Source organism: Lissotriton helveticus, chromosome 4_1 (genome assembly GCF_964261635.1).
Source record: "Lissotriton helveticus chromosome 4_1, aLisHel1.1, whole genome shotgun sequence".
NCBI classification, from domain to species: Eukaryota; Metazoa; Chordata; class Amphibia; order Caudata; family Salamandridae; genus Lissotriton; species Lissotriton helveticus.
The window spans coordinates 1,400,588,413-1,400,614,074 of record NC_136063.1 but is presented as its reverse complement, the minus strand read 5'-3'; positions in this window follow the sequence as shown (position 1 = coordinate 1,400,614,074).

Sequence of the window (25,662 nt, the reverse complement as noted above, 5' to 3'; positions counted from 1 at the left end):
TAGACACGTGGGCAGCCTGTCTGTGAAGAGCAAAATGTACAGTATATCAGAATTGTTTTAGGTGTGTATCAAAACAGAGGAGTTCACGGTGCTGTATCTTGGTGTGAGTGAGAGCTCACGCAGTCCATGGCCCAGTCCGATGATGCTGGTATCCAAGCAAGCATAGATGAACCTGTGCACCAGCATAGACTTGCCTACAGATTAGGTACAGCTAGTACCATAGTACTTTCAATCTGACCAGTGGCTACTAGTAGCATGCTATGTTTGGCTAAAGGTGAGTTGTGCTTCATGGATGACGGCTTATGCAAGTGTTCTAGAAAATGGACGCTAACCTATTGGCTACATTTTTACATGCTCATTTGAATTAGATAGCTCTTACAGACTTCATTACAAGCAATTGAAAGGGGTGAAAAAATTGCCTTATTTTTAAGAAACGTGTATTAAACCACATGGAGCCACAGGCATAAAAGCAGACAAAAGAAGGAGGTTGAGAAAGCAACTGCTGCCCCTTTTGTAATTTATCTGTACAACTATCCGTACACCCTTTCTAATACCAAAAGTAATCTGTTGGCACTGAAAGCAGTAGCACATGCCCTTTGCAACCATGGGGAACTTAGGGGCTCATTACGAGTCTGGCGGTCCATGGACCTCCAGATTTGTAGGGGCATGCCCTATTAAGACCAGGGTGGTTGGGCCACCCTGGGACCACCACGACCGCCAGGGATCAGAAATCCCTGCCAGTGTTGCGGCGGTTTTCAGGCAGCAGTATGCTGGGAGGGGCCACTGCGGCCCACCAGGTATATTACGTGTTTCCTCACTGCCACACTTTTGATGGCAGTGAAGAAACAAAAGGGGGTGTGCCTCTACGCCATGGTGTGCATGCAGGGAGGCACATGTTTTACCCCCCAGTACCTGCAGGGCATGAACTGCAGCAGTCCATGCCGTGCAGTAACTGATTTTGACATTCGCATTGCAGTGCCTATTTCATAGGCACAGATGTGGGAGCGTCAAAGAACCATCTGCCAGACAGGAGAAAACTCCTAATCTGGCTTGCAGTTCAACCATGGTTTGGTGGTACGGGAGCGGGGCGGTGCTGCTCCTGCACCGCCAAATGTTTAATAAGGCCCTTAGTGTATTACAGCTTCAGGTATCCTGTGTCACCGGAACCCTATTGTCTCAGGCAGGCTTGTCTGTTCCTAACCTGTATGTGGGGATAGTCCCAGGACACCTCTCCATTTTTCCTGCTCCAAATGGTTATCTGGTATTCCTTAACTACCTTGGGGCCAAGAGAAGTCTTACAGGTGTGACCAAGATGAAACTTGGCCACAAGGCAAAGCATTATGAAATACACATTCAGCGGTGATCAGGAAACAGAGGCTGGCTGGTGAGGGGAAAACTCTTAAAACACGGAGAAGCCTCATCATCTGCGAGAAGGTGCTAATGATTCTTTCTGTCGGTCGGCAGAATATCAGATGCAAAGACAGATCCCTGGGAATACTTGGAAAGACATTGGAAACAGGGTGTGGTCTTGAGGACACATCTTAAGTATAGAAAAGAACTAACCTGCAATTCTAAATTCTACTGCTACCAGTAGTTAAAATCTTCTCTTTGAATGTAACCTGTTTCTCAATATAAGAGACTCTCTAATGCATGACTGTAAGACACATATTTGCTGCTGAAAGACCGGAAGTGTCAGTCATAATGTACCAGAGCAACACTCTTCCTCAGCTGTCATAAAAATGGTTAGATTAGGGAAAGGGGAATAGCTATCTTTGATGGAGTCAGTGTAGTGTCCCTATCGGCGTGTTCTTTCAGGACTTTGTAACACGGTTACATTTTGTGGTGTAACAACATCTGCTACAGCCCATGTGTTGTGGGGGAGGGGGGCAAGCTTCAGGGGGCCCCCTCAAACACTGTGCTCAGGTGGGACTGAGAGCTCCTGACTGGGTCCGGAGCGTGTATTTTGCAGGGGGGCGCCCTCGAGTTTCACTACGCCACTGAGTCCTGCAGGACTGCGCAAACGAGTAATAAGGAAAGCTGCAGCCCACTCTGCTACGAAATACACAATTCTTTACTGAAAGCAGTGACATATATATCTGCTTTGCCTACACACTGTGTTAAGTTAGCATGAGCTTATTAGGAGTCTTAACGCCATTTTACCTTTTTGCTGCTTCTGCACACAACACATAATTGTTACTTTAGCTTTGAGCCTAGTAGAATGTTTTCGCTCCACACGAGAATAATATGTTATGGCTCTGATATTTAGCTTTGCTTGGAGAGATGCGTCTGTAAAGTGAGTGCTGAAGTCTTCAAGAATATCTCAACACAGTGGTTGTTATGAGGTCTGATCTTTGCACGTTTCTAGACATAACATACATGCAGCTGCGGCCAATATTCTGGCCTTAGGAGCGTTTTATATTGCATTGCACAGAGCACACACACACACTTGATGGTGTTTCGCATGCAGAGAGCAGGTGGAAGATGATGTGATCCCTTACCACTAGGATCTGAGGTATGGGGCCGCTCTGCTAAAACCCAAAGAGACCTTCTTAGATATAATATAATATACTAGCAAGGGAGGGTGAGGATTAGGTGTTTTTTAGCCTTATTCCCTCTAGCAGTATAACATGCTTTCACCCTTTGTATTCAATGGACTAGTAACTATGCTGATTACTTTGTTTCTTATAATATGTTTGCTTGTATTAGCGAAGATACTGCGCTTGAGAACACTGCATTAGAAAATAAACATTTCAAATGTGCACGCGTCCTCATTTACTCCTTGTTCTGGATTGAAATGATTGTATAACGAAAGAGTGTTCATGTGTTCCACGTTACCTGACGTGTTCTAAGTCCATGTTCTGGTTTGTCTAAACATTGGGAGTTTGTAATAACCAATGAGACACTGTAGCTAGTCTGGTAGGGGATTTTGGGTACTAAGGTGAGTTTTGGCACAACCCAATTCACTGAGGTTCCAAGTCTCTATGCACAGTTCTGTATGAGAGCCGAATCCCTGCGACATGGCGCCCAATTGTTGGTGGTCTTATTACATGACACTTGAGTAGTGCAATATTCGGTCCTTAAGCCCTTCACTATTGTTTCCGGTTAATGGTGGTGTCGGACAAACCTACCTGTATTTACATAGGTCTTTTCAAGCTTGAATCTTTCGAAACAGTTTCCTTGAATTACAACCCAGTTGTGCTACAGTGTTTACTTTGTACCTCTTCCATTCTGTGTCACTATGGCCGCGGTGAAAATTCCGCAACATAGTCGCATTGCAGTGCGCAATCATTTTCAGACTTTTAATGTTCCAGTGGAAGGCATGGCCGTGATAATGGTGGTGAGTGCAGAGGTGGCTTACCCGTACGAAATCTTTTACTCGTGGGTGACCATACCCGGCTGTGAACGCGAATACTACTGTGTTCAAAACGTACACTGCCACGGCGGTGCCACTGGAATATACTCCGTATAGGGCACAGGAAGTTCCTATTGATGCTTGGTATCACCGCGTTTGGTTTGATGGCGCCCTACCCCACTCTTTGACAGCTCAGAGGTTAGGTCCTTTGTCCATTCCCGGCGCAAATTGGCCTGTTTTGGCTGGATTTACACCTCATCCTCAACACGGGGCATGTACCGTGGTTGAGTTAAGACGACTACATGTAGTTGCAATTAGCGTCATTAGGTCGATAGTGCAATACATAACCCGTAATCTCCCGGGCGGGGCCCCAGGTGGTGCGGCGCTTCCTGCAGGACAGGGCGGAATGAAGCTTAGTCCTGTAATGGTCAGCGCTGTGATGGGCAAACGCCTCAAGGATAATGATGATTTTCCTTTCTGGCTTGCCGAAAAGTTTGACCAGCTGGAAGCGGTGTTTCCTAACACGACACCTGGTGAAAAACACAGGATTCTGACAATTAGCATGCCAAAAGACTTGACCCCAGAAATTGGTGACTGTGAGACATGGGGTAAAACCTTTGCGGCAGTGTATGCGAGGTGCTACGGCACTCCGTCTATGACTGTCCTGCCGACGGTCCTTAAACGTGTTCAGGATGAACATGGACCTGAGGCTGCGGTTGAATTGGGTATGCGCCTATGTGGCTCCTTTGATGTGGTTTCCGATCTCATACTTGCAAATGTCAAGGGAGATGCGGTGAACTTTCAGGTAGCCAATTCCCGATGTCGAGAAACCCCGGCAGTTAGCAAGGATTATTGTGGCGGCTTATAAAACCGTGGGCCGCAATAGCGTGGGTCACAAGCCTTTTTCTACTAAAGAGAAAAAATAACCCCAAGGGCAGAAGTCAGAAACTGACGAACAGCCCAAGACCAAAAAACAAAATTGCCTGAAAAAACAGAAACAGAGTAAACAACAACAGTAGAGACAGGAGTCTCATCCTGCATCTCCATTGCCGGCGCCCCCAGAACGTATTTATGACTTGCGCGACCGTGCGGCGATAAAATCACCTGATCGTTTTCAGGTTTCTGATCAACGCTCTCCTCGTTCTTTTCAGGACTCATCGGCCTCATCGACCGGTGGTGGAGGTGGCGGCAGGGGACGGGGTGGCCAGCAGGGACGCGACCGGCCCTGCCCAAAAGACGGTAAAGGCAAGCAGGACGACTCTATACCGAAAAGACCCCAGTTTCAGAAAAAGAAAGTCGCAGCATTAACAGCGAGATATGCCACAGATAGTCAGAACGCAGCTTCGGAATCAGACATGGGCTCTGACCTTGCTGGACAGCGCAGCAGAGATTACCATAGTGCGAGAGGCCCTGCGTCCACTACTGAAGGTGACACCGACTGACCGTTATGTTGTTGTGGAGACAGCTGACACTAGAGTAGCTCCCCCTGATAGACTTTATGAAATAGTCCTGTTCATTGAAGGTGACATACAACGTACCATAAAAGGGGTATTTTGGGAAAATCTTACGACTACCTATGACATTTTGTTAGCGGAGGCTGACTGGCCCCCACCTTTTGTGCTCGCGGCTCCAAGAAGGGAGGAGGTAATCCTCCCAAGTTTCGCGCGCACTGTCTCGAAAGAGCATGTGCTGAATTTCGCAGAAGAGTGGGCTAAAGCCTTTGCGCCGGCTCTGTACCGTACACACTGTGGTGGGATAAATTTTCCCCACACCACGAGATTCCTTAGCGGTCTAGGCCACAGCCTCAACCTTAATATCCCATTAGATGCGAAGCTAAAGCTTCCGTCGCGGAAATCCTTGAACAATTGGAATATCAAGGAGTGATTCAAACATGTGTGTCACCAATGAATAACCCTCCTTTTACTGTGACCAAGCCTGACGGATCATATCCTTTGGTATTGGATTACCGGCATTTGAACTCGCATTGCCGTACCTGTGCAGTACAGAATACTCACGGCTCTGCCTTGGTGGATAGTTTTGTGCGTAAGTGGCTTAAAACCACGCTTAACATATCCAACGGTTTTTATGCCCACCATTTGGATGGTCTAAGTTCCCAATGGGCCAGTTTTACATGCGGCGGCGTCCAAAAACAGTTCAAACGTTTACCGATGGGCTATAAGAATAGTCCTGGAGTGTTTGCTGCCCGCATAGTCTCTCTCTTGGAGAGAGTAGACCCAGATGCTTGTTCGTATGTGGATGATATTTATCTCACAGACGACAAACTTTGGGAGCATCTGTGTCGAGTAGACCGCTTAATTTGTAGCTTTGCAGACTTCAGTTACAAATTCAACTTTGCAAAATCACACATTGCAGAGTACACAGTGTTGTTCCTGGGCTACTAGCTCAACAATGAAGGTCGAGGATTGGCTCCTCACTTCTTGGAGAAATGTGCACAACTGTGCGCTCCGACAACTCTGAAAAAATTACAGTCTTTGCTGGGATTTTTGAACTTCGGGAGGACATGCATTCCTGAATATGCCCAGCGTATCAAGCCTTTGTATGCTTTGATACAACCTACATTTACCAAATCATGCTGGCTGCCAGAGCACTCAGCCATTTTGCAATCTTTGCAGGCTGATCTGCTCGAATCTAAATACCTGCTGACTCGTGATAACCATACCAACCTGGTGATAAGAATCATCCCTGGGGCGGTGGGTTTTACTTACCTTACTTTTAACGAAGGAGACACAGTATCTATTGCCTACAAGTCACACTTGTACACATCAGCTGAAATGCGATTTTCCTCAGTGGAGAAAGTTTTAACGGCGGTACAGATGGCGATTCTAAAGGAACGTGCTCTGTCACAGGGAAAACGCATGTTGGTTGATACACTGTTTCCTGCCTTAGAAGCAGTTACGAAAGCCAGTGTACCTAATTCTAAAGCTTTGCACCCTCACCTTTATTTTTGATGCCTCCTTACAGTCGCAGGAGTTTTTGCAATAGGAATTCGTTCATCCTGCACCTTTGGCTATGCGGCCTTTGGAGGATTTCCATTGCATCATATACACTGATGGTTCAGCGCAGGTTGCGCATGGGTCTAAACACGCATACGTTTCCGCTTGCGCCATTGTGGTAGGTGCCATGGTGAACTATGAGTTCAAGTCTAGAGTCGTGCACACGCAGACTCTAGGGGACTGCACCGCACAATTGGCAGAGCTTCGTGCTCTGATGCTTGCATTGGAGTACGCTGATCCTAGTGTGATGACTCTTATTGTAAGTGATTCTTACTACTGTGTCCAGTCTTACAATGAAAACTTGTTCTTTTGGATTCAGAATGATTTTCGTGATTCCAAGGGTAGCACAATAAAACATAAAATGATCTGGGTCCGAGTAGCTGAGCTTAAAGAGCAGTTGCCGCTCGTGTTTGTGATTCATACTCTTGGTCATCAGCGCGTGGGAGTCCACGCTGTTGGCAATTCACTTGCCGCTGAGGCAGCAAAATCAGCAGTATCGACATATTTAGTTGCAGCAGTTACACGGTTCAAAAGTAAGATTGATAATGATATCTTGGCAGCTGTTGCTGCTACTGAGAAGGGAAGTAAATATCCTAAGGTGTTCCCTTCGAAGCATACATACCACTTAAGTCCCAATAAGGTTCCTTATGTGAAAATACCTGACGTTGGGGAGAGGTTGATTCCCAACTCGGATCGCAGAAATACATTGATCACAGCGGCCCATGAAGGGGTTGCGTCTGCGCATGCAGGCATTTCAGCCACTGTGGCTCAATTGCAACAGCGTTTTTGGTGGCGGGGACTGTACAAACAGATGCGTGATTATGTCCTTCATTGTGACATTTGCCAGCAGATTAAGCCTTCAACTGCTGCGCGTCCTCCCCAAACACAGTTGTTCATTTCTAATAAACCACTTGGGTGTGTTTATCTAGATCACTGCGGTCCTTTTTCTTCTGATACTGCATATAAGTATGTCTTAGTAGCAGTTGATTCATGCACACGCTTTGTATGGGTGTAGCCTCACCGCAGTGCTGATTCACGGACTGTCATTAGAGATTTGCGTGTCTTTGTAGGGATTTTTGCCTGTGGTACCTTCCATTCGGATCAGGGTCCTGCTTTCGCCTCTAAGGCGTATAAGGATGCTATGGCTTCGTTGGGGGTCCAAGTCAAGTTTTCATCTCCATACAGACCTGAGGGTAATAGTGTTGTGGAACGAATGAACCGTGACTTAAAGCAATCATTGACAGCTCGAGTTATAGGCACTGGCATGGCGTGCAGCGTGCCCTTAATAATCTCCCTAGAAGGTCTCTGGGTGGGCGGACCCCATACGAAATGCTCTTTTGTATGTACCGGACCTTGACGGTCTAGACTCGGTGGCTGTTGCTGCCTCCTTTGACGTAGATGAACATTGCAATGTTTTACAGAGTCTACAAGAGACAAGAGACAGTCTTGCAAAGGAACATTTGCCCTTCACTGCGGATGATGCGTTGCAGATCCCGGTAGATGGCTAGCTACCCCAAGTTTGTGAATTGGTTCGGGAGAAGATCGAGAACAGGAAATAATTTGGTCCCTCCTATCGAGCTCCAGTTCCGGTGCTTGGTGTGAAGGGCACAAGAACAGTCATTTTACCACCACTTCCAGGTCGGAAGGAAAACAGATATATCTCCATTGACAATGTCAAGATACACAGAGTGGCCGATTCTTCTTAGTATGACACCGGCAGTCTCCTGTCCTTCGATTGTGAGAAATTCTGTGTTGGCTTCAACTTCGAGTCCTGAACCTGAGGTTGCCCTCGAGATGCCTGCAATTTCTAGTCCTTTACTGAGTGCATTGCCTGGTACTCAACTTGATGAAACTGACTACACTTACCCAACTGACTTATCGATGCCTGATTTGCAAACTCGTTTGACCACAGAATCCAGATTTTCATTTGACACTGTTTCACAAACATCAGGGAAGCCTTCACGGATTACAGTCTATGCAAGATTATTTAAAAAACATTTTTTAATTCCCCCTTGGACATATATTTGGCTGGTGCTTTTTTCAATTTACCTTTTTATGTCAATTCGTTTTGTGTTTTATTTTTTCCGAATCGTCAATGGACACTATGTCGAAGAGAGAACATGCATTCGACATCTCAATGGAACATTGGCACCCCATTCCTCCTCGCATACTGCACACAGACTGAAGAGAGACTTGACTTTTGTTAACATCACTGCTTGGCCTGTTCTGGATGGGATTGTATGGGATGCTGTTAAATTTCAAATACATGGCCCCACTGAGGTTATCAATGTCCCTAATGTGCTTAGAGTTAACATGGGGGATGTAGTTAAACAAAACATAAGTGCTGGTGATTGGGATGTTCAGGCTGTAGAAGCGTTGTTTTCTGATTTGAAATATTATGCTGCCTTTGATTCTGAAGATTTGTATTTAGAATCTGCTCATTATGGTGATTTATTTTGTTACCAACATTTTGGTAACCACTACCTACATAAAACTAATTCCAGGAGGAGCACTGTAAATTATACACAATGGGAACATTGTCCGGCTCCTATTCAAGGCAGTTCGAATACCTTTTTGAAAAAGTACACTTATTTTACTGGCTTTAATCAGTCCAATCCCAAATCATTTTATTTTAAAATGACAGAAAAGTCCATGTCCAAAGTTAGACCTACCGATACTAAATTATTGTACTCGAAGTCCTTTCTAGACCAGCTAGCTGTTGGAGGCTACGAGTTGTGGAAGGAAACAGTTGACCTTAAATCTGTTTGGGGTTCTAAAAATTGGCAGGTACAAGGCACTGAGGCTTTGCACCGTGCATGTCTCATCCCCAATCATATGTTGTTTTTGAATTCTACCATTTCACAGACAACATGCTTTGGATTGGCTACTTCTAAAACATTAAATGCTCCTTCCTTCCCTGATTTGGAAGAATATTCAGGTTGGGGTAATACTACAAAATTTTCGATCAGAGAGTTGCAAACTCTGTTGCTGAATTTATCCTTTAACATATCCAGTTTGGATCCCAATGGCTGGTTGCTCTGGCAAAGAAGTGCTGACTCGTGCCAACATCGTTTTCTGGGTTTGGCTCAAGGCTTTACACAGGTCAGGGTAGATCCCCGTTTTGAGAATGACCATTCTGTAACTACCTATTCTGTAGGCAAATTATGCCAGAGTTGGCTCAAACATTCTACCTTGGCGTCAGTTAAACTGCATTTATCTTAACTGAGTGACGATGTGGATCTGAATGATTTAATAAAATGCCCGGCTAAAGGTAGATCAAAAAGATGGATATATGCTGTTTATAACGAACTCTGGAAAACATCCCAGATTGAGGCGGCTACCCATCTTAGCGCTATGGTTCAGGCTAATTTAGAAAAAGTGCTTGCAGTAGTAGATAATAGCATTAACACGATTTCTTCCCTGATTTACACATTGGATAACGTTGTGTCATCTGTTGTTGAAATTGTGCAAGATGAAGTGTCTGTGTTATACCATGGTCAAAATCAATTGCGTTCTGTTATGCAGTTTGCTTGGACCCTGCAGACACTCAAGGCCGGGAAGGTTCCCTGGCATTACATGAATACATCTTCTCTATTTGCCCCGTTTAATTTGAATGATAAGCAACGTTTACTTTCAATGAAGGATGCTTCTTTTTCCATGTTACATATTGAACGTTTTGAATCTTTACCATTTTCTGTGACAGAGGCCACTACTGCAACGTGGCTGATTCATGGAGGTAGAGAGACAAAATATCGAAATTAAAATATCGATATACAATAATATCGATGTTTTAATTTCGATGGTATATAATATCGATGTGCAATAATATCGATAGACAGAATATCGATATTAAGGTATGTATGTTAGTAATATTTTGTTTAGTGTTATGTATTTTATTATGTTGTTTATGTTTGTTAAACATGTTTTTTAATGTATGTTTAGAATTAGTAAATTTGTTTACATTTTGCGTTTTAGTATCAGAGCGGGTTGTGGGTTTATAGGGGAATAGGGTGGGAAGTAATTTAATTATAATTAATTGATTAATATTTTTTAAAAATATTTTTGATTAATAAATAATTATTCATTAATAATTGGTAATTAATTATTATTAATTAGTTAATTAAATGAATTAGAGTTAATGTAGAAGCATTTATTATTTTTGTTATTGTTAATTAATAATTAATTGGTAATTAATTATTATTAATTAGTTAATTAAATTAATTAGAGTTAATGTAGTAATGTTTATTATTTTTTGTTATTGTTAATTAATAATTCTTGGTAATGAATTATTATTAATTAGTTAATTAAATTAATTAGAGTTAATGTACTAATATTTTAAATTTTTTGTTATTGCTAATTAATAATTAATTGGTAATTAATTATTATTAAGTGATTAAATGACAATTAGATTTTTTATGTGATTTATTTATGTGTAGTGGGTTGTGTGTTTATAGGAGAATAGGGTGTGACATAATTAAATTAAATGTATTAAAGAGATTGTATTTATTTATTGGTATTTATTGTTAATTAATTGTTAATTAATTAATTGGTTATTAGTTTTTTAAATTATTTCATAATATTAATTATAAATAATGTATTAATAAATATTGTTTATTCTTGTAAATATCTTGTTAATTAATTGGTAATTAATTTTTAATTGGTAATTAATATGTGTTAATTAGCTAATTTATAATTACATACATTTAATATTAATTGTTATTAATTTATTAATTTATATTTATATTAATTGTGGTTTTTTGTATGTGTAGTGGGTTGTGTGTTAAAGGGGGAGTAGTGTGGGAAGTAATTTTTACCCCCATGCTATCCAACGCTTTCCCTACTGTTGCACCCTCTGGAATGGGAATAGTAATTTTTACCCCTACGCTATCCAACGCTTTCCCTACTGTTGCACTCTCTGGAGTGGGAATAGTAATTTTTACCCCTACGCTATCCAACGCTTTCCCTACTGTTGCACTCTCTGGAGTGGGAATAGTAATTTTTACCCCTACGCTATCCAACGCTTTCCCTACTGTTGCACCCTCTGGAGTGGGAATCGTAATTTTTACTCCTACGCTATCCAACGCTTTCCCTACTGTTGCACCCTCTGTAGTGGGAATAGTAATTTTTAACCCTACGCTATCCAACGCTTTCCCTACTGTTGCACTCTCTGGAGTGGGAATAGTAATTTTTACCCCGACGCTATCCAACGCTTTCCCTACTGTTGCACTCTCCTGAGTGGGAATAGTAATTTTTACCCCTACGCTATCCAACGCTTTCCCTACTGTTGCACCCTCTGAAGTGGGAATAGTAATTTTTACCTCACGCTATCCAACGCTTTCCCTACTGTTGCACTTGGATTAATAACTCTACCGATTGCTCTTTTCGAATGAAAAAATTGTATGAATTATTTTGGTATTGGTAGATACGAGCCTCTCGGTAGCTCCTATCTCCATGAAGCTTGGTCGCTTCCTTTTACATACAGATGCCTTAGGGAGGGCAAGGAGGTTTATCTGAAAGGTGAAGAATGCACTGCAACACCAGATCACTCATTAATGTGTAGACATATCCAATTACACGGCTCTTGTAATCAAAACGAGCCTAATTTAGCCTGTGTTTTGAAAGGTACCCCGTGCCCGCTATCGTTCCCACATTCACATCACTGGCAAATGAGAGTTATTTACTATTAAACAATGAGAATTGCTGTGGGTTAATAAAAGGCATTGCTTATGTCGTTACCGTCAGTGAACGTGTGGTTTGCTGTAAAAATGTGATGTATCCACCCACGCATGCGAAACTGGATGTTTCCATCTGGCAGAAGATTCCGACCTTGAAAGCAGAGTTCAATAAGATGAGTCAAATAAGAGCTCTATTGTCCCAAAGAGAAGTTGCCCTCACATCTGCTCGTGAAACATTTGTCCTTCACGTAGCTAACACCCGCACAGAGGTACATGCTTTATTAAATACTGACCTACCGTTGCATTTCGGTGAACTGATTCACACAATCTTTAATGCATCCTCCACAACGGGGCTGGCGCATTTTTTTAAACTAGTTAGCAGCGGTCTTGTGACTTCATTTCAACATATATTTGGGGTTATCCCTGTTTTCTTCCATTCAATTTTTTCCAGCTTATTTGGTGGATTTCTGGTTTTACTGGCGCTAGCTGCAGACGTTCTTTTGCTGTTTTGTTTTGTTAAAAATGGATGCACATCCTGTGTTACAAGACAAGCTGTTGCGGCTGGCACTTTTTCGCAACAGGATGCTTGAATACTATGGTGCGCTGCCGCTCACCACCTTAAGTGCAGCTTATGGATTATCGTTTCGATTTTCCTATTTTACATGTGTCCAGCCTGTCTTTCATTGCCTGAGCTGCGATTTCGACTGGGCCCTGGATTTGTGTCTCTGCAATGTGGTGTCTCCTGAAGTAGATTATAACCAGCTCATGAGTCTCTTAGTTGCTCATGAATTGCTTTGTTCTGACGGAGGGATTACGGCCTTTGCAGCGATGCATGGAATTCTGGGTCGTTGGAATATATTCGCAGCGGCGCAAGATTTCTTGGCACACAGCTTCATTGAGAACCCACCGAGTTGCCCTCTGATGGTGCTAGAGGCTCCGGTAATTGAAGAGCATGTATGTTCTTTCCCACTATTGAATTGGATGGCTGAATTATTTTCGGATGAGAACAGTGACTTCCTTTTGGAAGCTGTTGCTGCTTATTTTGCATATTCAGTGCTAGGCTAAGGTCTGTCGATGCCATAGTTGACATTAAACATTTTTCATATTTTTTTTCGGAAGCTATGGAAAACTTTTTAAGACCCAGACCTATTGACTTTGATTCTTGTCATGATTATGAGATTTTTTTGTTTTACATGACGAAAAAAAAATGTTCTCACTTGCTCAAATTTGAACTGACTATCGTTATTGAACTCTGCATTTCAAATGTGTGCTCCTTATCTTATCTTGTCTTATCAGTGCTCTGATCAAGGGAGGGTGTCATATAGATCTGCTTTGCCTACACACTGTGTTAAGTTAGCATGAGCTTATTAGGAGTCTAAACGCCATTTTACCTTTTCGCTGCTTCTGCACACAACACATAATTGTTACTTTAGCTTTGAGCCTACTAGAATTTTTTCGCTCCACATGAGAATAATATGTTATTGCTCTGATATCAGCTTTGCTTGGAGAGCTGTGTCTGTACAGTGAGTGCTGAAGTCTTCAAGGATATCTCAGCACAGTGGTTGTTATGAGGTCTGATCTTCGCACGTTTCTAGACATAACATACATGCAGCTGCGGCCATCGTCTTGGGATTTACTGATTGACATAAGATTTATCCGCTCGATATCGTCCACTGCGTATTTTGCTCCCGACATTACAGCCCTGACGACATCGTCTTGGGTCCCTATTTGTTTCTCTGCAGCTTACAACCTACGGGATTGACTGATCAGGTCACAGGCCCTGCCGGGTTGGAATTATCACCGGCGGAGCAACCTTATTTCTTTACACGGCCAAATACTCAGCCCTGAGGATTCGCGGAAGCGATGAAACACGTGTCAGCTGGCTGTTTCTGAGAGAAAATTAAACAACTGAATTTGATGAACACTGCGCAGGAGATCCCTGTTTTTTCTGCTTGCTTTGTTTTCTACATTGGTGTATTGATTTGTACACGACTGGATAGATTGTCAAGTGTGTGCATAGGGTATTTCTACTATAACCCCAAAAACAATGTAAGTTAATTACAGAAAAATGTACATTAGTTAAAAAAACAAAACTATATAATTATTTATTGTATAAGCAAATAAACATAATATAATGAATTTGTATACAAATCATTACCACAATTAAATAAGTGATATTTCAAGATGTCCATTTAATCAATAAATCAATATATTACTATAGTTTTAAAATAATTTGTAAAATACCGAAAGACATCACATAATTATGTATCTAATTAACAATTTAGAAAAGTATAATTAATGAAAAATTAATATTTAAAACACTTCCCATTCTATTCCCCTACCCACTCAAAAGCCACCAAAAAATGGACATAAAACAAGCAGAAACCCTAAAGTATTTTACCAAAGCAAAAACCTAAAACCACGCTAAAATTGTTAAGCATACTTAACAATAAAATATTGACATCTTATAATACAAAAACGATTAGAACTCAACTAAATAATTAAACATTATTATTTGCAAGAGATTTTTTAAAAAAGGATGTAAAAAAAGACGTAAAAAGCAATATTTTTACCTTCTATATTCTGTCCCTCAATATTTTTGACATCACAATATTTGGACACAATGTTGGTGTCTCACGATATTTTTAAAGCTATATTTTAGAGGAATAACATACATCCACATCAGGGACAGCCAAGCCTCCCTCATTAATAGGCCTAGTTAGTGTTTCCCACCTTATTTACACCCGTTTTCCCTCCAATATCAATCTCAGTATTATAGCACGTGGTTTGGCTATTCGGATCCTGGGAGGTTAAATAGTTATGTTAAAGAACACAGTACTTGTAATGATAGTTATGCACCCAGCAATTGACAGATGCAGAGTAACCTAACTTTCCTTTTGTGTCTCTAGTTTAACAAATGCTTTACCATAATTCTCCCATACCATATCTCCTGAGTCTCAGGTGATGTGTATCCCTTAGTATTTGATGGAGTCAGACCTCCACTGCATTGTGTAGTCAAGCATTATTTGAATTACCACTTCAGTTAAGAGTAAAAGTTCTGAAATTGAGTTCTGAAACACCTGTAAATCTATTTGTGTCTCAAATTATATGGTTGGCATTCCCAGGTGGGTACCGCAAGTAGACCGAAACATCATCTACATATGGAGAAATGATGAGCGAGAAAATATCTAGCTCGCTGTGTATAGCTCACAAAATACATGCCAACGGTTCCAATGCAATGGTAAAGAAGTGGGGGACAATGGGCACCCCTGTTCTATGCCACTGTGAATTAATACAGGAGAGATTAGTCTGATTATGCAGATTTGGGATGTTAGATCAGAGTACAATAATTGATCAATTCCATAAGGAATTTCTCCAGACTCTTCAGCACCACTGGCATTTCTGGAGACCTACCTGCAGGGCCGGTTTTGGGGCAGTGGGACTGGTGTGGCTGCACTGGGCGCTGACCTGTTGTGGGGGCACTGTGATCTAAGGAGGGCGCTGTTTTTAGCAAAATCTTTTGGTAGGAGAAATGAGGGGTACTCTTGCAGGTGGTACGGACAGGTGAATTGGTCTCTGAGGGCATGTAAGTACCTGTTCCTTAGCTATACAAATGCCACTTGGGTAAATCTTAAATGTCTGCCAGAGAGTAGATGATTTAGAGACCCTTGTTTAGCTCAAAGAATTCAGCAATGGCTTTATGGGTTTTGCTTTGAAGGGCATATCTTGTAGCGAATTCCAATAGGAATCCCCAAGTCCTTCTACATGGACTGGAAGCTAGACTGGATGAGAGTTGGGAGTGTTATGGAATTTAGCGAGGAATTAATTGGTGTCTGTCCAGGTGGACAAGCTGTACAATATCTGCAAGTAGTTGATGCAGGAGCTGGAGTTGTAGACAGTGAAGTCATAAGTGAAATGTTTTACTGTGTTTTGTGCACGTGATATTTCACTGTAGCCTTTATAGTGGATATTTGTGTGACTGTAAAGTGGCATGTGTAGGGGGTTTGAGTGTCTGGGCTCATATGTTTTTGTTTATCTCGAACATCATGTGCCATTTGTAGGGAGATGCTAAGGTTTTGCAGGCTCTTCTCTTGAGGGGTGCAAGGGTGCCGGTGCAGTTGGAGATCCATTGGTGGAGGTTGAGTGCTGCTGTGGTGGTTTCCGTGGGCATTGGCGGAGTGGTTGTGCTGAGGGAGTTGATGAGGAGTTTTTCGGTGGCCTTGATCCAGCTGTGGCTGGGGGGCGATGATGACGGTGGTGTAAGGTTGGGGTGTCAAAGGCAATGTGTACTCAGTGATGGTTGGTCTGGGAGAGTTCAGTGGTGTGGTTGTAGCTGATGTTCCCGCCGGCGGAGAAGACAAGGTTAAGCGTGTGTCCGGTTGTGTGGGTCGGTGCAGTGACTAGCTGCTTGAGTCCGATGTTGGTGAGGTTCTGTAGGATGGAGGCTGTGTTCTGGATTCTAGTGTTGTACAGGTGGAAGTTGAGGTCTCCGAGTAGGATGTAGTCGGTGGATGAGAGAACCTGGGGTGCGATGAGGTCTACGATGGAGTAGATGAAGGGGAGTCAGGGGCCATGGAGCCTGTCGACGAGGTTGCGCGGAGGGTGATGTTGGGGTTGGTCCGGATCTGGAATTGGAGGTGTTCCATGTTTGTTGTGGGGTCATTAGAGATCATGGATAGTTGAACCGTGGTTTTGTGGACAATGGCGATGTCTCCTCCCTGGTAGGCAGAGCGGTCCTTGCAGGTGATCTTGTAGCCACCGAGGATGGCGATGTTTGGTCCGGAGCAGGGTTTGGTCGAGATTTCCATGAGGAAGGCGATGTCAGGATTGGTGGCGTTGAGGAGGTCCAAGATATCTGTGGCATGTTTGTGGATAGTCTGCACGTTGAGGAGGATGCAGTTGAGGTGGAGGGGTGTGCTGTTGGTCAGCTGGGCGGTGAGTGGGGCTGGGTTGATGGCATGGCTGAAGGTACGGTTGCAGTTCCAGCAGGTGAATGGTCCAAGAGTCTTCTTTGGTGAGGCTAGGTGTCAGGCAGCGTGTCGTCCCAGGTCCTAGCATTGTCCAAGATGCAGGGTCCCTGGCCCTGGGTGCGGTCCAGGCGTGAATGGTCACAGATGGACTTGCCTTTGGCGCCCACTCAGTGCCCACCATTAAGTAGTGCTGCAGGGGGCTGGACAGCTGGGAGGCGGGAAAAGGACGCTGGAGGGGGGTGTGGCCATGTGGTATCGCAGCAGCAATGAGGGAGAAGGCAGCAAAAAGAGGAAAGGAAAAGGAAACAGCAAAAAAGCCAGAGGAAGCAAAAGAAAAAACAGAGGCAGAGGCATGAAAAAGAAAATTAAAACAGATAGAGTGACAGGAGGACAGGAGCGCAGTCAAGCAGCAGAGCAGTGACGCTCTACCACTGGATCACCAGGGATGAGGCGCAGGCAGGAGCCTGCAAGTGTAGGAGGGCCTAGAACTTCTGACCTCCCGGTCAGTGGCGCCAGCAGCAGGAGGAGGGGACCGCAGCAGCAGCTACCAGATGGCGCTGCGCTGTGGAAGGAGCAAGTCCACTAAGGAAAGTGGACTTCACACTTAAACCATTAAAAACTCAAACCTTTTGCCCCTAAACCCTTCACCCTAACCTTATTTATTAAAAAATATATTCATATAGTATTACTTGTATGTTTTCTCATGGCATTGCTTAAAATGAAATGACAGCAAATGAATGAGATGGTCCACAATTAAATTGCAATCCCTGAGGAAATGCCCACTAGGAAATGGCTTGACAATTGGACTGATGTGACCTGATAGTATGTTCCCACACTACTTCTAATTTATTTTTTTGAACTGGCATCATCTGATATATCCAAAACAATCATAGTCAAGGAGGCTACATTTTCTGTGATGGCTCACTTCTCCACTCTAAAAGCTTATTACATTAGCTTCTGAAATGTTACACTTTAATAAGAGATAACTTCAAACTACACAGAGTGCCTTAAAGTTACAAGTATTCTATATTTCAACAGAAGTTAGGATTCTGTTCTCTGAACGATTGATAACAACCTAAAATATGCCCAGCTGCTAATGTAACTGCATGTCAATATTCATTTGCCCTCACTGCTATGGAACCTTTCAAACTGTGAAGCACATTAATTCCAGTTTCATTTTGTCTTTGGCTGCTGGTAACTTGGAAGATGCACCCACTCAACCATTTGTGCCAGATGAGTACAATTGTGCACCTCCCTCCTTCATTTGATTAAAAACCCAGATATGAAGGGGACAAAATATGTGGACGCTGCTTGTACCACAGATAGCTCCAAAACATTATTGCTGCAAATGGATTCTTAACAACTGTGAGGTCATAGGAAACAGCTTCCTTGGTTTGTGCCTTTACCCTGGTGTAGATATTTCACGCCTTTCCAACCAAAATCAGAGCAGAAAGTAGGGATTCAGCAGCAAAACTTCTGACAGCCTGTATTGTTAGACTAGCTTGGACCACTCACATAAAGCAAAGACCGTCCTTACCTGCTGGCATGCGTTTTGGCAACAGGCTTGTAGTTGTTCATTCTGCTCTCTGTCCTTGCTGCAACACTTTGGTCCTCATGTCAAGTGCTTAATACTGCCATTCTCTGTGACTCCATGATTCCATGATTAGAGACTTAGGGCCCTATTACGATGTTGGGCAGAGTTTCCTCCGTCCGACATCCTCTGAGTCATGGGACTGCCCGACACCCGGTCGGTGGTCTTGACCGACTAATTAGGATGCGTCCGAACACTGTTCAGTTGCATTCCTATACTTTACAATGGGAGCTGTTGGAAATGGGATCCCCGGCCGACCAGGGCTTTCGCCAAAGTCAGTCAGAGACCACCACACCCAAGTCAGGGCAAGGGAGTTACACGCCAAGATAACCCCTACTCACCCTCTAGGTAACGTGGCGCGAGCAGCAAGGCTAAACTTGGAGGCGATGTAGGCTAAGTATTTGCGCACGCACCCCAGCAACAACAACCAAAGGCCCACCACAAAGGAAACTCCACACAAGGTTATATAAAAAATAGCCTTTGTATTACACCAAAACACATTAGATAAAACACACACTTTACAATGTGCCAGAGGCACGGGCAGAATTTACAAGGGATTATTTACAAGACAGGGCCACCTGGACCACTGTCAGGAATCAGAAGTAGCACTTTCAGAAATAGCACTTAGTACATAGAATATAGCACAAAATATAACAATAGAGCGCACAACCAGTAATTACTGGTAACCAGGATCTCACTAGCACCACCTGTACTAGGGAGAAAACAACCACCTATGTATCACAATACCTGTAGGGGTGTAAGGGGAAAACACATGATGCAATGCATGACATTCATTCAGAGGTGTAAGGGCACATGACGCATAAACAATACATTCAGAGGTGCATAGAACAATAACAATTGCGCCAAACTCACGTAAGTCACCACCTGTGACTGTCCCTAGGCCCTCTGGCCTTGTTGGGGCTAGGACGCCCTGTGTCCAAAGTGTCAGGGTCCTAAACGTAGCAGTTGCCCACAAAGTGCTGGGCAACTGGTGCAACAATGTTTGAGCCTGCCAGGGCTCAAGAACAACAGTGGGGGCTCAAGAGCCTCTCTGGGCCCTTCACAACCACTTTGGCGCCTGGAGCCTCTCTCCGGGCCCGAAGAAATAAATGTGGCCCTCCAGAGCCTCACTGGGCTCTAAGAACAAATGGGCTGCCCCTGAGCCTCTCTGGGCTCCTTAATACAACAATGTGGGACTCAAGAGCCTCTCTGGGCTCTTCAAAACAACTGATGCCCCCACGAGCCTTCGTGGCTCTGAGCAGACAGGATGACCCCCTGAGCCTCTCTGGGCTCGAAGCAAAAAGAACTGGCACCGAGCCTCTCTCTGGGCTCTGCAACAAATTGCGGGGATGGAGCCTCGTGGGCTCTAAAGCAATATATGCCCCACTCGTTGGAGTCCCGCTCGGGGGACTCTAAAGACACCAATGCCCCCTTTGCCGGTGGAGCCTCGCAGGCTCGAAAGAAGATGTGGGCGGGAGCCTCTCTGGGCTCTGCACAAATGGGGCGCCGTGAGCCTCGCACTGGAGGGGAGGGGCGGGCACCGTCAATGTGCCCCGACGCCCCCCTCTCCCTGAGCAGTCACTCACCGGCTTCTGCAGATGCTCCCTCGGTCTGGGGAGTAGCGCGTCTCCTCTGCCCGGCGGCTCTTCTTCTCCCCGGGGCTCCGGCAGGCAGCAGCTTCCGCCTGCCTCTCTCCTGCCCCCGGCCTGCCTGACTTCCGGGTCGCGGCTGCGGGGGCGGGACTTCCGGTCGGCCCGCTCTCCGATTGGCCGGCCGGCGAGAACACTTCCGGGTCGCACTTGGCAGCGGCCCGGCAACGTTTTTAAACACCCCGGGCTGCGGCGGTGAATCTCGAGGGGCAATGCCGGGTGGGCACCGGCCTTAATTACCATAAAGCGCGGTGGGCACGCGCTCGATTATTCAAAACCAGCGAGGTGGGCACTCGCTTTACAAGGTCGTTAAGGCGCTCCCAAGCGCCAGGGGGCAATCACAGCGCTCCCAAGCGCTACAATTCCAAATAAAGCGCTCTCACAGCGCTAGAGGCCAATAAAGCGCTCCCTCAGCGCTAGGACCAAAAGAAAGCGCTTTCAAGCGCTAGGGCCCCAAGTAAAGCGCTCCCAGGCGCTTAACAGAAGCAAAGTCCAGCAAAGTTCAGGGAAGTAGGCAGAGGGGCAAGGCTGGGCCCAGAGCCAGCTCACTGGGTCTCCAGGCAGGGAGACAGCCCAAGTGGCGGTCCTCTGGCCCAGCAGCAGCAACAGCCCCCTCAGGATCCTGGAAGAGAACAACTTCTGTGGGGACACAGCCCCATTTTTATACAGTGCATTCCTTTGTTCAAGGGTGCAGAGTGGGGGCGGAACCAGTCGCAGCTGGTTCTTGAGTACTCTGTTTACCTCAACCACCCTCTCTATTCACTGGCAGGGCTTGGGTCATTAGACACACCACAGGGGGGCGGAGCCAGCATTGTGTGGGGAAAACCCAGCCCATCCAGGACACAGGTACACTCCTCCCACACATCACTCATGCTAATCTCCCACTCACCACCGGGCAGACCCATCCAGACTTCCTGGAGCCTGGCATGCCAGCCAGCTCCAGCCAATCACACGCCAGCACCCTCACAGCACACGTACAGCCATGTCTAGAAATGGCGCTTCGCTACTAGACACATACATGCTGCATACACCGTTGCGCAGCATTCACTCACACGAGTTCACACATACCAGACTCAAGCCTGTACACCCCACGCATCAGGAACTACCAGGGACACATACATTCCCCATGCATTCCTATGGGCGGGCAGGCCTAGCTCAGCACATGCACTCAGAGTGCGCACGCACTTTCCACTGGGACACAGTGAAAGTGCGCAGAATCCCTAAAATCACCATTGCCAGGTCACCATTTCTAGCAAAAAGTCTAGGGGTGAACCTGCCCTAAGGGCCAAAGTCCAACATAACCCCCTTCCAGCCAAAACGCAGGGGAGACCAATCACCACCGTGATGGACTTCCCTGCTTGGGGCGATAGAACACGGACGCGGGCCCGCAACTGCAGGGACACCCTCCTGTTCTATGCCACGGTGAACCCATGGGATTCCTTCTCAACACACTGTCTGGACCAACTGGGCTACCCCACTGGTACTCCCAAGTTGTCCGCGGCCAGGACCAGGCCCTGGGCCACCCAGGTGCCACGGGTCCATGCCAATTCGCAGAGCGGGGGGTAGTAACCCCTGGCACATAGGAGCCATTTTCCACTCTTCCTGTCTGCAAGACAGGACTAGACTGCCACTGGTACTCCAGCCTAGGGCCTACAACCTCAGGCGGACCAGGAGTCTCGGGGAAGGCTCTCCTCCCCCTACCTCTTCTCCTAGGGTTCCTCCTCCCTCTGCGAGGGGTACCCCTAGAACGCCATTCCAACCCAGGACTTATCCACTCAGGTTGCACCGGGGTCAGAGGTGGGCTCTCCCACCCTCTGCACCCCCTTCCAGAGGTCTGCCCTCTCCCACCTGGAGAAGTTCCTCTGGAAGAAGAACCGGTCAGGACACTGGTTACAGTCGTCCTACCCTTCAGGTCAGGCTGATCCTGAACCTGGCCTCCCAACCTCTGGTCTAGAACCTTCGGTGGAACAATTGCCTGGCACTCCAGGACTTCTGGGGATTCACTCGCAATCCCCCTGAGGCTAACAAATGTCACATCTGTTGCGTGACTGTCTGTCTGGCGCAGATCTCCCGCCCTCTGTCCACCTGACAGTGCGTGACGATCCCCCAGACCAGAAGTGGTGTCACCATGGTCACTACACGGGAACCTAGCCCAACTGGGTAGTCCCTGACCCACTGGTCCTTCCACTGGGGAACTCCCCCAATCACTCCTCACTCTGGACTCCTGTACCCTCCCTACCGGAGCGGTACTGCCAGACTCTAGAACCACAGGAGCTCTGGTTACAGACACTCCAGGTCCTCTACTCACTAGGAGATCCTCCTCAAGTGGACTAACAGGACAGCCTAGGTCCCCAACCTGGTGTTCCCTCAAGAAACCATCCAAGTCCTGAGGCAGGGCTTCGGGCGTCTGGGGAACCTTGGTCTCCCCCTCACTCCTGCTCCACTGAGCCAGGCAGTGAGCCCCTACACCCTCCTCGCTATCCTGGGACCTAGCTGGGCTACACTGAGCCTCCTCCACCACGCTGGGCTGGAAGATCCCTGAACCACTACTTTTGGAGTCACTCACCAATGACTCTAGAGAACCTCTGGCCCTTTCCCAGCGGTCGGCTTCCCTTGCCAGTAACTCTGTATCAGTAAATCCAACTTGCAACAGGTGTTGGCGCAACTCTGGCGAACAACCACTGAGCACCTGCTCTTTGACTATAAGATCAAACAAGACTTCAAAATCAGAGTCAGTGTGAACCTCTACCCAAGCCCACAGTGCTCCACAACATTCATCCTCAAACTTCTCCCACGACTGGTGAGGCAGCTTCCTACTGCCCCTGAATTTCAACCTATACTCCTCCTCTTGGGAAACAGGTACCAGACTGGGGGAACTGGGACTGGGATTTCCTACACTGGAATCTAAATAGCTGCCACCACTGGACCCAACCCTCCCTGGGGGATCCAGAAACTCAACACTGCGCGCAGGGGATAGTCTACCCTCCAGAGCTACTTTGCCTCTGGTGGCGGCCCTCTCAGCCTCCTCTATCCTTTCCTGCGCTAAGACCCTCTCGGTCTCCAGCTGTTGCTTTCTAATGCCCAGCTGTGCCATAGCCTGGGCATGCTCCAACCTGAGCTTTTCTAAAGCCAGCTGGTGCTCCCTTTCTCTCCTCCTATCTTCCAGCTCCTCTGGGGACAGGGAAAGGGATGAGGCGCTGCCTCCTATGCTGGACCCAGCAAGGGACTCCCTATCTATGGGGTCCTCACTATCTGCTGGCGTCCCTGTGCTATCATTTTCTTCCTCCTCTTCTGAATCTTCAGGGCTCCCCACAGACCCACCACCCTCCTGGTGTGAAGCCCGGGCCCTTTCCCCACTGCGCTCAAGGTCCCACTGACACTTTTGCCATAGGATCAGGCTGCTCCTAAGTTCGGACTGAGTGTCTAACTCATCCACCCCTATGTCTCTCTCTTCACAGAACCTTACCAACTCTCCCATACTGTATCTAAACAGATCACAGACATCAAAAGCAGGCACCATTCTGGCGGACGTTCTAGTGAAGAGATCACACAGGGAACCTAGGGGTCTGAGCTAACACAGGAGTACACAATTCACAAGGTATTCAGCAAGCTCTCTACCCCAGAGAACTCACACTCACTTGCCTAGTGCCACACACCATTCATCCACACACAACCCCCCCCTCGGACTAGTAAGGCAGTTTCTACCACCCCTGACTTCTCAACCTGACCACAAGTGACACAGGTACCAGACTCTGGGCGCGGGGCAGGGGAACAAATGCACTGGACACAATTGCACAATGATACCTTCAGGAGAAGAAAATATGAAACTTCCAAAAAAACAATCCCCTTAAAATGTGGTCATCTAAAATGCAGAGTTTTGTGGTGCAGCCAGCCGCTACTAAGGTACAAGGCAAACACAAATCCTTATCCCACCGCTTGCCGCCAATGTTGGAAATGGGATCCCCGGCCGACCAGGGCTTTCGCCAAAGTCAGTCAGAGACCACCACACCCAAGTCAGGGCAAGGGAGTTACACGCCAAGATAACCCCTACTCACCCTCTAGGTAACGTGGCGCGAGCAGCAAGGCTAAACTTGGAGGCGATGTAGGCTAAGTATTTGCGCACGCACCCCAGCAACAACAACCAAAGGCCCACCACAAAGGAAACTCCACACAAGGTTATATAAAAAATAGCCTTTGTATTACACCAAAACACATTAGATAAAACACACACTTTACAATGTGCCAGAGGCACGGGCAGAATTTACAAGGGATTATTTACAAGACAGGGCCACCTGGACCACTGTCAGGAATCAGAAGTAGCACTTTCAGAAATAGCACTTAGTACATAGAATATAGCACAAAATATAACAATAGAGCGCACAACCAGTAATTACTGGTAACCAGGATCTCACTAGCACCACCTGTACTAGGGAGAAAACAACCACCTATGTATCACAATACCTGTAGGGGTGTAAGGGGAAAACACATGATGCAATGCATGACATTCATTCAGAGGTGTAAGGGCACATGACGCATAAACAATACATTCAGAGGTGCATAGAACAATAACAATTGCGCCAAACTCACGTAAGTCACCACCTGTGACTGTCCCTAGGCCCTCTGGCCTTGTTGGGGCTAGGACGCCCTGTGTCCAAAGTGTCAGGGTCCTAAACGTAGCAGTTGCCCACAAAGTGCTGGGCAACTGGTGCAACAATGTTTGAGCCTGCCAGGGCTCAAGAACAACAGTGGGGGCTCAAGAGCCTCTCTGGGCCCTTCACAACCACTTTGGCGCCTGGAGCCTCTCTCCGGGCCCGAAGAAATAAATGTGGCCCTCCAGAGCCTCACTGGGCTCTAAGAACAAATGGGCTGCCCCTGAGCCTCTCTGGGCTCCTTAATACAACAATGTGGGACTCAAGAGCCTCTCTGGGCTCTTCAAAACAACTGATGCCCCCACGAGCCTTCGTGGCTCTGAGCAGACAGGATGACCCCCTGAGCCTCTCTGGGCTCGAAGCAAAAAGAACTGGCACCGAGCCTCTCTCTGGGCTCTGCAACAAATTGCGGGGATGGAGCCTCGTGGGCTCTAAAGCAATATATGCCCCACTCGTTGGAGTCCCGCTCGGGGGACTCTAAAGACACCAATGCCCCCTTTGCCGGTGGAGCCTCGCAGGCTCGAAAGAAGATGTGGGCGGGAGCCTCTCTGGGCTCTGCACAAATGGGGCGCCGTGAGCCTCGCACTGGAGGGGAGGGGCGGGCACCGTCAATGTGCCCCGACGCCCCCCTCTCCCTGAGCAGTCACTCACCGGCTTCTGCAGATGCTCCCTCGGTCTGGGGAGTAGCGCGTCTCCTCTGCCCGGCGGCTCTTCTTCTCCCCGGGGCTCCGGCAGGCAGCAGCTTCCGCCTGCCTCTCTCCT